Below are 13,931 nucleotides of genomic sequence, written 5' to 3'. Positions count from 1 at the left end.
AACACACAGCCATCACACTCTCAGAAAGTCCAGAGAAGAAACAGAAATCAAGAACAAAATATCCACCCAACAGAGACAAACTCTGAAATGGGCACCTAGACCTATAATCATCATCACCAAAACAGATGCCGAGACACCAGCCTCAGAACACAATCAACAACAGCCAGGGTGATATGTTACCTCCAAAGCGCAGCTATCCTACTACAGAAAGCCCCGGATATTCCAACACACCTGAAGCACAATAAAAGATCATAAGTCCAACTTTATGAAGATGATAGAGGTCTTTAAAGAGGAAATGAACAAATCCCTTCAAGAAATCCAGGAATTGGGTCAGTGGTGGTGCACGCCTTTAACCCCAGCATTTGGGAGGCAGAGGCAGGTAGATCTCTGTGAGTTCAAGGCCAGCCTAGCCTACAAGTTGAGTTCCAGGACAGCCAAGGCTGTTATACAGAGAAACCCTGTCTTGAAAAACAAACAAACATAAGCCCCAGGTTCCAAACAGCCAGCTCATGCACTAAGGACAGGTCTGGCTCCCACTGCCTGGGTGCCTCCCAAACAGTTCAAGCTATTCAATTGTCTTATTTATCCAGAGGGCCTGATCCAGTTGGGGGTTCCACAGCTTTTGGTTCATAGTTCATGTGCTTCCATTAGTTTGGCTATTTGTTCCTGTGCTTTTTCCAATCTTGGTCTCAACAATTCTCGCTCATACAATCCCTCCTCTTTCTCACCGATTTTATTCTTGGAGCTCCACCTGGAGCCTGGCGGTGGATCTCTGCATCTGCTTCCCTCAGTCATTGGATGAGATTTCTAGCACATCAGTTAGGGTGTTTGGCCATCCTATCACCAGAGTAGGTAAGTTCCGGCTTTCTCTAGACCATTTAAGCGGGGACACTTTCCTCAGCCTGGGAAGAGGGGACTGGACCTGCCTGGACTGAATCTACTAGGTTGAGCTGAACCCCCAGGGGAGTCTTTGCTGGGGAGGAGATGGGAATGGGGGGGCGGAGGGAAAGGTGGGGGTTGAGGGCAGGAGTGGGGAAGACAGGGGAACCCATGGCTGATATGTAAAATTAAATTAAATTAAAACAAACAAACAAAATTAAACAAAAAAAAGGAAAGAAAAAAGAAATCAGGAAAACACAAACAATTGAAAAAAATGAATAAACCCCTTGAAGAGAGCCAAGAAAACATACGCAGTTGAAGGAAGTGAATAAAACTGACCTGAAAAGGAAAATAGAAGCAATAAAGAAAGCACAAACTGAAAATTTAGGGAACCGAACAGGAAGTACAGAAGCTAGCTTCCTCATCAGAATACAAGAATGGAAGGGAGAATCTCAGGAGTTGAAGATACAATAGAGGAAATGGATGCATCCTTCAGAGAAAATGTTAAATCTGAAAAACTCTTGACACAAAATATCCAGGAAATCTGGGACATTATGAAAAGACCAAATATAAGAATAATAGGTATAGAGGAAGGAGAAAAAAAATCCAGCTCAAATGCCCAGAAAATGTTTTCTGCAAAATTATAGAAGAAAAATTTTCTAACCTAAAGAAGGGGATGCCTATAAAGATACAAGAAGCCAGGCAGTGGTGGCGCACATCTTTGATCCCAGCACTCAGGAGGAAGAGGCAGGTGGATCTCTGTGAGTTCAAGGCCAGTCTGGTGTACACAACAAGTTCCAGGACAGGCTTCAAAGCTACACAGAGAAACCCTGTCTGGGAATAAAAAAAAAAAAGGATACAAGAAACTTACAGAACACCAAATAGATTGGACCAGAAAAGAAAGTCCCCTTACCACTTAATAATCAAAACACTAGGTAGGGCTGGAGAGATGGCTCAGAGGTTAAGATCACTGACTGCTCTTCCAGAGGTCCTGAGTTCAATTCCCAGCAACCACATGGTGGCTCACAACCATCTGTAATGAGATCTGGCGCCCTCTTCTGTATAATAATAATAATAATAATAATAATAATAATAATAATAATAAATCTAAAAAAATCAAAACACTAGTCATACAGAACAAATAAAGAATATTAAAAGCTGCAAGGGAAAAGGCCCAAGTAACATATAAAAACAGACCTATTAGAATTACATCTGACTTCTCTATGGAGACTCTGAAAGCCTAGAGGACCTGGACAGATGTGCTGCAGACTCTAAGAGACCACACATGCCAGCTCAGATTATGATATCCAGCAAACTTTCAATAACTATAGACGGAGAAAATAAGACATTCCATGATAAAGTCAAATGTAAACAATATCTATCTATAAATCCAGCCTTACAAAAAGTGCTAGAAGGAAAACTCCAACCTAAGGAGGTTAACTACACACAAGAACATACAGGAAACAAATAATCTCATACCAGAGCAATCAGAAGGGAAACACATACACACATACCCACCATCACCACCACCACCACCATCAATAACAAAATAACAGGAATCAACAACACTTTTCACTGACATCTCTCAATATTGATGGTCTCAATTCCCCAATAAAAAGACACAGACTAACAGAATGGGTGTGGAAACAGGATCAATCCTTCTGCTGCATACAAGAAACACACCTCAACATTAAGGATAGACATGATCTCAGAGAAAAAGGCTGGAAAAAGATTTTCCAAGCAAATGGACCTAAGAACTGATGTGGCCATTTAAATATCTAACAAAACGGACTTCAAACTTCTCATCAAACAAGATGGGGAAGGACACTACATACTAATCAAAGGAAAAATCCACCAAGGTGACATTTCAATTCTTAACATCTATGCCCCAAACAATGGCACCCAAGTTTGCAAAAGAAGCACCACTACAGCTTCAATCACATATTGACCCTCACACACTGATCGTGGGAGACTTCAGTACCCCACTCCCCCCAATGGACAGGTCATCCAGACAAAACTAAGCAGAGAAATCCTGGAACTAATGGATGTTATGAACTAAATGTCCCTAACAGATATTTATAGAACGGCTCACCCAAACACATAAGAATATACCTTCTACTCTGAACTTCATGGAACTTTCTCCAAAATTGACCACATACTCGGACACAAACCAAGTCTGAACAGATATAAGAAAATTGAAATAATTCCCTGCATTCTATGAGACCAGCATGGATTAAAGCTGGATCTCAACAATAACAGAAACAATAGAAAGCTCACAAACACATTGAAACAATAACTCTCTACTGAATGAAAAATGAGTCAAGACAGAAATAAAGAAATTAAAGGTTTTCTAAAATTCAATGAAAATACACAGTGTGCCCGAACTTAGGGGACACAATGAAAGCAGTGGAGAGGAAAGTCATAGCACTAAGGGCCTTCGTGAAGAAATTAGAGAAGTCTCACACTAGCAATTTAACAGCACATCTGAAAGCTCTAGAACAAAAAGAAGTAAGATTACCCAAGAGGAGTCAATGGTAAGAAATAATCCAATTGAGGGCTGAAATCAGTAAAATAGAAACAAGTAGAACAATACAAAGAAACAATTGTTTCTTTGAGAATATCAGCAAAATAGACAAACCCTTATCCAAAGTAACGAACTCAGAAGAGAAAAGGGAGACATAGAAACAGACACTAAGGAAACCTCGAGAATCAGAAGAACATACTTTAAAAACCTGCACACCAACAAATTGAAAAATCTAAAATAAATAGATAAGTTTCTCAATAGTCATCACTTACCAAAGTTAAATCAAAATCAAATAAATAATTTAAATAGACCTGTAGAAGCAGTCACTAGTGCAGAATTCTATCAGACTTTTTCTAAAAGAGTTAACATCAATACTCCTCAAATTATTCCCCAAAATAGAAACAGAAGGAACATTGCCAAATTCATTTTATGAGATCACAGTTACCCTGATACCCAAGCCACACAAAGACTCAACAAAGAAAGAGAATTACAGACCAATTTCCCACATGAACATTGATGCAAAAATACTCAATAAAATACTTGCAAACTGAATCCAAGAACACACCAAAAAGATCATCCACTATGATCAAGTAGACTTCATCCCAGAGTTGAAGGGATGGTTCAATATATGAAAATCAGTAAATATAACCTACCATATAAACAACCTTAACACACACACACACACACACACACACACACACACACACACACACACAGTCATCTCATTAGATGCAGGAAAGGCTTTTGACAAATTCCAGTACCCCTTCATGATAAAAGTCCTGGAGAGATTTAGGGGTACAAGGGACACACCTCAACATAACAAAGGCAGTTTACAGCAAACCTGCAACTGACATCAAATTAAATGGGGAGAAACACGAAACAATTCCACTAAAATCAGGAATAAGACAAGGCTGTCAAATATCTCCACATCTATTCAACATAGCCCTTGAAGTTCGAGTTAGAACAATAAGACAGCTGACGGGGGTTAAAGGGATACAACTCAGAAAGGAAGACGTCAAAATATCATTAGTTGAAGATGGTATGAGAATATACATAGATAACCCCTAAAATTCCACCAGGGAACTCCTACAGTTGATAAACACTTTCAGTGAAGTGGCTGAATAAAATTCAATTTTAAAAAATAGGTAGGCCGGGCGGTGGTGGCGCACGCCTTTAATCTCAGCACTAGGGAGGCAGAGGCAGGTGGATCTCTGTGAGTTCGAGGTCAGTCTGGTCTACAGAGCTAGTCCAGGACAGGCTCCAAAGCTACAGAGAAACCCTGTCTCGAAAAACCAAAAAAAAAAAAAAAAAAAAAAGGAAGGAAGAAAGAAAGAAAGCAAGTCTCTCTAGGTACCCAAGTTAATATGAGCTCATACTTGGTAAGTGTGGCCCAGGACTGGGTATGAAGTACTGCTTTTATAGGAAGGGAAAAGCAGACACATAGGAAGACTGCCAGGCAACAATGGACACATGTTGAAACAACAGATCTGTAGTCAAAGCCTGATGGAAACCACCAGTCAAGAGCACAGACTTCTTCTTAAGCACCCTTAGAGGGGACATGGCCCTGCGGACACCTGGAGTTTGGGTTTCTAGGTACAACAGAGACCTGTCTGCTGTTTAAAAGCCACAGGGTGCATGGTGGTACCACCAGTGCACCAAGATAGGAATCAAGGATTTCCTTGTGGGACTGTCTGGCAGATTCAGGAGGCAGCATGGACCAGGCAGGCAGTTTTAAGGGTTAGACCCTGCCTTAGTCAGGGTTTCTGTTGCTGTAATGAAACACCATGACCAAAAGCAAGTTGGAGAGGAAAGTGTTTGTTTGGCTTATGCTTCCACATCGCAGTTCATCATCAAAGGAAGTCAAGACAGGAACTCAAGTAGTGCAGGAACCTGGAAGCAAGAGCTGATGCAGAGGCCATGGATGGTGCTGCTTACTGGCTTGCTCTCCATGGCTTGTTCAGTCTGCTTTCTTATAGAACTCAGGACCACCAGCCCAGGGATGGTACCATCTACAATGGGCTGGACCCTCCCCATCAATCATTAATTAAGAAAATGCCCTACAGACCCTGGTATAGCCCAGTCTTACTGAGTTATTTTCTCAATTGAGGCTCCATCCTCTCCAGTGACTCTAGCTTGCATCAAGTTGACATAAAACTAGCCAGCACAGAGCCACTCACATAAACACAGTAAAGCCTTTGACTTGCTTTCGTAAGGCTCAGAAGGTCATTTTAAGCAGAGAGTGACTGGCTAACAGCATTAGCTTTCCTGTAGAAAACAGAATTGGGGTGAGAACATGAAACAGCATGATCTATTAAGAGGCTGTGATGGCTGTTCTTGGTCTGCAACTTGACTACAGCTGGAATTAACTAAAGCCCAGTGGCTGGTATACCTGTGTGGGTTTTTTTTTTTTCCTTTATTTTCGAGACAAGGTTTTTCTGTGTAGCCCTGGCTGTCAGGCTGCCCTCGAACTTGGATAGCTGCCTGCCTCTGCTTCCCCAGTACTGAGATGAAAGGTGTCTGATGCCACTGCCTGGCTTCTGAATTGTTTTGTTAATTAAATAATTTGAAGTGGGAAGACCCACTTTTAATCTGCATATTTTGAGATGGGAAGATCCACTTTTCATCTGGACCATGGCTTCTGCTGGCAGTCTATATAAAGGACATGGAAGAAGGAAGCTTGCTATCTTTGTCAGCTTGCCCTCACAGGCCTTGGCAGGTCCATTCCTTCACTGGCATTAGGGCCTACTTCTGGATTCCTGTGTATACTGAAGACCAGCTGAGATATCCAGCCCCATGGACTGAACAACTACTGGATTCTTGGACCTTCCCTTGGTGGACATCCATTGTTGGAGTAGCTGGACCATGGCCTGTGAACCACTCTAATAAATCATATGTGTGTGTGTGTGTGTGTGTGTGTGTGTGTGTATACACACACACATACATATATGTAGATGTTTATATACATATATGTGTATATATGGGATTCAATTATATATATAAATAAATATATTAGAATGATTATATTCATTCTATCAGTTCTGTTCCTCTAGAGTATCAGGACTAAGGACCTAAGAGCCTAGCACATAGATGCCAAAGTGAGAAGGAAGGCCTGATCCATCACAGTTCATGATTACGGGGAAGTCCCTAAACACACTACCTTTGACTTTGGCTTCTGTAGCTCTGTCTACTGCTAACTCTTCTTGCTAACTGAAGTGTGTCAACCAGAATATGGGTTTTGTGCATAAAAGGGCAAGATCGATAACGCTCGGGGCTGCATGATTTAGGCAAGTTCTCTGTGTAGCCTGCCAGCCAGCAAATAAACCCTTTCTATTGGCTTTAAGAGTCTGTGTGGAGCTGGAAAGATGGCTCAGAGGTTAAGAGCACTGACTGTTCTTCCAGAGGTCCTGAGTTCAATTCCCAGCAACCACATGGTGGCTCACAACCATATGTAATGAGATCTGGCACCCTCTTCTGTATACATAATAAATAAATAAATCTTAAAAAAAAAAAAAAGAGTCTGTGTGTTCTCTGAAGGAGTTACCTTACAACATTGCTCACTGTTGGTAGAAATGTAGACTAGCGCAGCTACTGTGGATTCAGTGTGGAGATTCCTCAAAACGCTAAAACCTGACACAGCTATTCCAGTCCTGAGTGTGTTCTTAAAGGACTCTATAGCCCATGGCAGAGACACTTGCACATCCATGTTTATCGCTGCTCTATTCACAATAGCAAAGTGGAACCAGCCAAGACATCTGTCAACAGATGGACAACAAAAATGAGGTTCATGTGCACAATGGAGTTTTATGCATCCATAAAGCAAAAACAAATTATGAAAGGTCAGGAAAATGGATGGAACTAGACAACATCAAATTAACTGACAGCCCAGGCTCAGAAAGACAAATGCTGCATGTTCTCTCTCATGTTGGTTCCAGCATCTCCATTTTAGACACGTGTGTTTATGTCAGAGAGAGCACATAGAAACTAGGAAACTAGAAAAGAGCCTTTAAGGGGAGGCAAAAAGGAGGCTTTAATCCCAGCACTTGAGAGGCAGGGCAGGGAGATCTCTGTGAGTTCGAGGCCAGCCTGGGCTACAGAGTGAGTTCCAGGAAAGGTCAAAGCTACACAGAGAAACCCTGTCTTGAAAAACCAAAAAAAAAAAAAAAAAAAAAGAGAGGCTTTTGTGGAGAGGGGTATGGAGGATCACGTGAAAACAGAAGGTGATAGTGAGTTGGAAAGGCTTAAGAAGGGACAGGAACCGGAAGGTGGGGGAAAGGAGGGGCTGGGGAATGTCAACCAGAAATAAGCATGCATAGATATGCCAGAAAGAAACTTGCTTCAGCGGAAACTTTCTGTAGCCTCTGCTATAGCACTTAGCCCAAGGCTGAGGCGGGAGCATCACTCAGACTGCAAGCATGGTTTTAAAGGAATCAGATCATAGCTGTGTGCCTTCACTAGCTGCAAGAGCTGCTGGGAGATGCTACCTAGCCTTGTGTAGAGTAAAAAGATGGAGCCAGGGTTAGTCACCAACACTCTCTTATCCAAGGAAGCATGAGGTGTGACAGGGAGATGCAAGAGTCTTTAAGGTCAGAAAAGGAATCCTTTCTGATTTACAGAGAACTTGAAAACCAACCCTGAGCATTGGCCAGATCCACCGGGAGACCACATCTGGGCTGGTGCCGTTTAAAGAGACTGAGAAGCTTTGGCAGATGAAAAAAGTAAATTCCTGGGACCATAGCTCTTGGAAACTGGCCCATTACCCTTTCTACATCTAAGACTTGGAACAGCCAAGTGGGCACCAGGGCAGCTGTGCATACTCATGACCACGTTCGGAAAGCAAGAACACTGAGAAAGTGCAGCAATTACTTTTTACAGTACAGGAGAATTCATATTTAAGAATTCTTCAGCTTTTAATATACTTAAAGGTTAAGAGGAATTCATTGGCAAAATGAATCTACCTCCCTCCAATGCTATTACTAAGACTGATTCTGAGAAATCAGTCTCTTTCATTTTATGGTGATCTGGGTCAAACCCAGGGCCATGTGCATGCCAGGCAAGTGTTCTGTCACTGAGTTACACCTCCAGCCATACCCGTGCCTCACTCTGAGGACTCTCACTGGGCTTGTGAAGGTCCTACAGTATTTGATCAACGGGGCCCGAGCAGTCACAACGCAGATCAATAACTGAGTTTGGGTATGAATGTCTGTTGGGCTAGGTGAGGAACTACTAGTGCAGAGTCAGAAATGTGGTCTAGGCATAGGGTGGGATGGGTTAGAGCAAGCAGGGAGTGGGGGGCTTTCCAGCACACCCACACTTCGGAGATGCAGCTACCCCTTGTGGGGCTAGGTGGACCCAATTCTTTAAAACAGTGGTGTTGTAAAAAAGACCATGCAAACGAGTAGATAGAGAGGGTAGTCCATGAATATTCCCACGCGGGGACATATATTGATTATAAAAATTATTCCCAGCCAGGCGGTGGTGGCGCATGCCTTTAATCTCAGCACTCCGGAGGCAGAGGCAGGCGGATCTTTTTGAGTTTGAGGCCAGCCTGGGCTACCAAGTGAGTTCCAGGAAAGGCGCAAAGCTACACAGAGAAACCCTGTCTCGAAAAAACCAAAAAATAAAAAAAATTAAAAAAAATTATTCCCATCATGGAAAAATCCGCATAAGCCTGATTTTTGACAAGCAAGTGCAACAAGACAGCACCAAACCCCAGACTACGTCACTTCCTTTTTGGGTGGATCTGTTCCCCTATGAGAGGCTCCACATGGCAGTAGCAGGCCCAGCAGAGGAGCATTTCCCCAGCAGAGCGGCTTTTCCCCAGCAGAGGAGCTTTGGGAGTACTCCATCAAACTTCTGCATGTTAAGGGAAGAGTGCTCTGGCCTCTTAGGCGGGTGCGGGTATGGAAAACGGCAGCATCTCAAGGGTTAATATTTGTATCCCAATGGACAAGAGCACTTATTCCACTGCTGTGAGGATTAATATTGTGTGTCAACATCACAGGCTCTGGAATCCCTGGAGAGAAAGCCTCTGGCCTTGTCAGTGAGGAAGTGGCTAGATGAGGTTCCCTGGGTGGGTGGACCCACCCTGAGTGTGGACAGCATCACTCCACCAGCTATGGTCCTGGACCAAGGCCAAGGAGTATGTAAAGCTGGGCATCATGATGCATATCTTTACTCCTAGTGTTCGGAGACAGAGGCGGGTCCGTCAATACGGGTTCAAGGCCAGCCTGGTCTACATAGAAAGTTCCAGGACAGCCAGAGCTGCATAACGGGGAGACTGTCCTAAAGACAAAGACAAAACAAACAAACAAACAAACAAAAAACCCAGCCAAAACAACAAAACAAAATAGCAACAAAAAAAAACCCCAAGAAGCAGTAATTCGGTTCTCCCTGACTCCTAGCAGGTTTAGTGTGGCCAGCGCCTCAATTTCCTGCTCCCATGACTCCCCAGTGGTAGAATGTCTGTCCTTCAACTGTAAATAAGCCCTTCCTTCCTTAAGTAACTTATTTTTTAAAAATTTTATAATTTAATTTAATTTTACATATCAGCCACAGACTCCCCTGTCCTCCCCCCTCCTGCCCCCACCCCAGCTTCCCCCTCAGCCCACCCCTCCATTCCCATCTCCTCCAGGGCCAAGACTCCCCTAGGGATTCAGCTCAACCTGGTGGATTCAGTCCAGGCAGGTCCAGTCCCCTCCTCCCAGGCTGAGCAAAGTGTCCCTGTGTAAGCCCCAGGTTCCAAACAGCCAGCTCATGCACTAAGGACAGGTCCAGGTCCCACTGCCTGGGTGCCTCCCAAACAGTTCAAGCTAATCAACTGTCTCACTTATCCAGAGGGCCTGATCCAGTTGGGGGCTCCTCAGCTATTGGTTCATAGTTCATGTGTTTCCACTAGTTTGGCTATTTGTCCCTATGCTTTTTCCATCATGGTCTCAACAATTCTCAATCATACAATCCCTCCTCTTTCTCAAAATTGGACTCCTGGAGCTCCACCTGGGGCCTGGCTGTGGATCTCTGCAGAGATCTGCTTCCATCAGTCATTGGATGAGAGTTCCAGCACGACAGTTAGGGAGTATAGCCATCTGGTCACCAGTTCGGGCTTTTTCTCGACCATTGCCAGTAGTCTATTGTGGAGATGTAAAACAAAGGATGACTAGACTGCTACTCACAACTCCAGGGAGGCTACCTAGAAAACAGGACCCTAGGAAAGACACAGGGATCCCCCAACGACAGAGAAATGGATGAGATCTACATGAGCAAACTGGACATGGTAGGGGGTAATGAAGGGCAAGGATTGAGGGAAAGAGAGTTTAGGGGAGCGGGAGATACCAACTGGATCAAGAACAGAGAGGGAGGACAAGGAAAAAGAGACCATGATAAAGGAGGACCCCATGGGAACAGGAAGAAGCGAAGTGCTAGAGAGGTCCCCAGAAATCCACAAAGATACCTCCACTTAAGTAACTTCTTATCCGGAGCTTTGTCACAGTAACAGAGGAGTCACTAGTGCAGTCGGCTTCACTTCTTACGTTAATGGGTAAAGACCTTAGGATAAGCATTAATAGGTAAATACAGAATGCAAGCCAATGATAGCTTTGTGACTTCTGTGTCCTGAAGCCTTATGTGCACATGAATTTCTGTGCATGTCTATGGCTCTTTAGGTGTTGCATGGAGTTGAAGCAGCCAGCCCAACATTACTTGCTGTTTATTATAATCAGCTTTTAAAGTATAATCTTAAAGATAAATTAGTCAGCTAAGTGAAAATGTGACAATCACGCCCACGCTTTATGACAGGAAGTTTCATCTTCTCAGGGTATAAAACTGTCTTAGGGTTTCTATTGCTGTGATAAAACACCATGGCCAAAAGCAACTTGGGGAGGAAAGGGTTGATTCCAGCTCACAGCTTGCAGTCCATCATCCAGGGAACTCAGGACAGAAACCTAGGGCAGGAGCTGAAGCAGAAGCCATGGAGGAATGTTGTTTTTCAGCTTCTCACAGTTTACTCAGTCTGCTTTCTGCTACACCCCAGGACCACCTGCTCAGGGGTGGCATTGCCCCCAAAGGGCTGGGCCCTCCCACCTCAATCACTAATATAGGAAAATCCCAACAGACTTACTTGCCTATAGGTCAAACTTATGGAGGCATTTTCTCAGTTAAGATTCCTTCTTCTCAGATAAGTCTGCGTTTGTGTCAAGTTGACAAAACCCAACCACCTCAGCAACCCTCTGCATTCTTCCAAACCCGCCCTGGGCTCCCTTCCTCCTCTGAAACACCCAAGGCCATTGTTGACCTTGTCTGCTAGTTCTCAGTACATACACAGTTCTTGATGGATCAGCAAAAATGCTGTAATTGGAACCACCCTCTTAATTCATGTAAATATCATCAATGCTTTAGAATAACCATAGTTGTTCAATTCTAATTGGAAAAGATGAAAAATAAAATGCTCCACAAAAACTATTTTGCACGCAAGGGTATTTCACTATCATTTGTCAACAAGAAGCCCAAATTTGCTGAGTTTTCCTAGTACTTACAATTTTTAGTTTAATTGGTTGCAAGGAAGGAATGCATTGGCATGGGTCAAACCTGAAAGAGACATATCTGAAAGGCATATGATGGCATGTTCTGTATGGCGTTCTTTGAAATAAATAACTCAAACCAGAAGCACTCCAAATCGCTTGTGGCAGCAGGTAGATGAATGACGTGGAATGATCACGCTATTATATATCATAAAACAATAAAAAGTGAACAGTCTCATGTGGAAGCCAGAGGCTGATGCCAGGTATCCTCCTCAATGACTCTCCACTTGTTTTTAGAGACAGGGTTGCTCACTGAACTTGGCTAGCCTAGCTGTCCTCTGAGCTCCAGGGACCCACCTGTCTCTCCCTCCCTTGGACCAGGGTTGGTTTCATATGTGTGCACTAGGCCTGATTTCTTATGTGGGCCCCAGGGATGTGACTCAGACCCTCACCATCGTATGGTAGGCGCTGTAATGACTGAGCTACCTCCCCAGTCCCCGTACAAGTGATTTTGAGGCAGTAAGTTATTTAGACTATGTGATTTGATTTTTATAAAGTCTAAATAAGAAAAGGCTGCTCTATGGAGTTAGAAGTCTAGCTGGTTTCTTTTTTAGGGGGGACAGAAATGCTTTGTGGAAGGGCACTATAAGACGAGGGCCACATAGTAACCAGCAAAGTGGACACTGTGTTTACTTGTTTCATTTAAAGAGCCCGAGGGAGGGAAGGGCCTTTGTGGTTTTTTTTTTTTTTTTTTTTTTTTTTTTTTCTGTTGAGAATTGCTCCTTGTCCTTGGGCAGGATGGGATGGGTCGGTGTACATGGATGTGTGCCACGAGTCTCCTATTGCAGTTGGGAAAGAATTTTCATGAGGCCCTCAATAACCTGGCAAGCTGGTGTTGCACAAACTCTTGGTTGCCTATCAATCATCTTTGCTCTCCTGTTCAAAGTTATTTTTACTTATCAGCTTTGGCAGCTTAGAGCAGTGACCAGGTTTGATAGGCACAGCCAGGTATTGGTGCAATTAATTTTACAGGCCTTTCTCACAGTCCCAACTTATCCAAGATAAAAGGTGGCCTGAAAGGCCAGCTTGGATGGGTGTTGGGAGCTGCAGCCAAGAGTCTTAGTTCAGTTGATTTGCTTCTGATTTGACAGGGCATAAGTCACACGTCACAGCTCCCCCTCCCCCAACTTAATATTTTTATTAATTATTTGGAAATCTCATACAATGCACCTGGATCACACTCACTTCCCATTCCTCCTAGGTCTACCCTCCTACCCTTGAACCCCTCCCCCTCAAAAGAAAAAAAAATACACCAGTTCCAGTTGTGTTGCCCATATACTCATTGGAGAATGGTCAGATCTCAGTGGCCAGCCCCCTAGAGACACCTAGGGTATCCCTCACCCTACCCCACCCCCTCAAACCACTAACTGTGAAGAGCTACACTTAAGCATCTTTATCACAGCTTTTAAAGACTCTCTTCAATAGCTTCCTGTTGGGATTGCTTCCTTTTTAGGGGTGGAGGTTGTCATAGAAGCCTTTGATGTCTCTCATTCTCAATAGTGAGACTACAGTCATCGACACCATGCAAAAGAAGCTTCCTTGCCCGTAACAGCCAGTGGCAGCACGGACCACAGATAGCCATCCACAAGGCCTCCAGTGGGGCGCAGAACACCCACCTCACTCAACACGCTCCCTGGCCCCAGCACCCACCACGGACCTCACCAGTGGTCTCCTTCCAGAGGAAGCTCAGATTGCAGACATCAACAAGGCCTCAAGCTGCAGCACAGACCAAGATTACCAACATGACTTCTGGCAGCCACCTGGACCGTGGAGGGCTTTCCAGGAGGCTTAATCCAGACAACGAACCGTTCTTCATCTTGGATATCTTGTTGCGGAGAGCCGCGATGATTGCGCAGCTGGGCAGCTGGTTGCAGGGCAGAACCTGAGCAAGCTCCAGGCTGCGACACACCATTCTGCCGGCCCTGCTTGCAAGGACGTGCTCTTTTGTGCACCGT

The sequence above is a fragment of the Onychomys torridus genome, chromosome 1 (assembly GCF_903995425.1).
Source record: "Onychomys torridus chromosome 1, mOncTor1.1, whole genome shotgun sequence".
In the NCBI taxonomy this organism is placed as follows: Eukaryota; Metazoa; Chordata; class Mammalia; order Rodentia; family Cricetidae; genus Onychomys; species Onychomys torridus.
Note: the sequence above shows the minus strand (reverse complement) of the source record.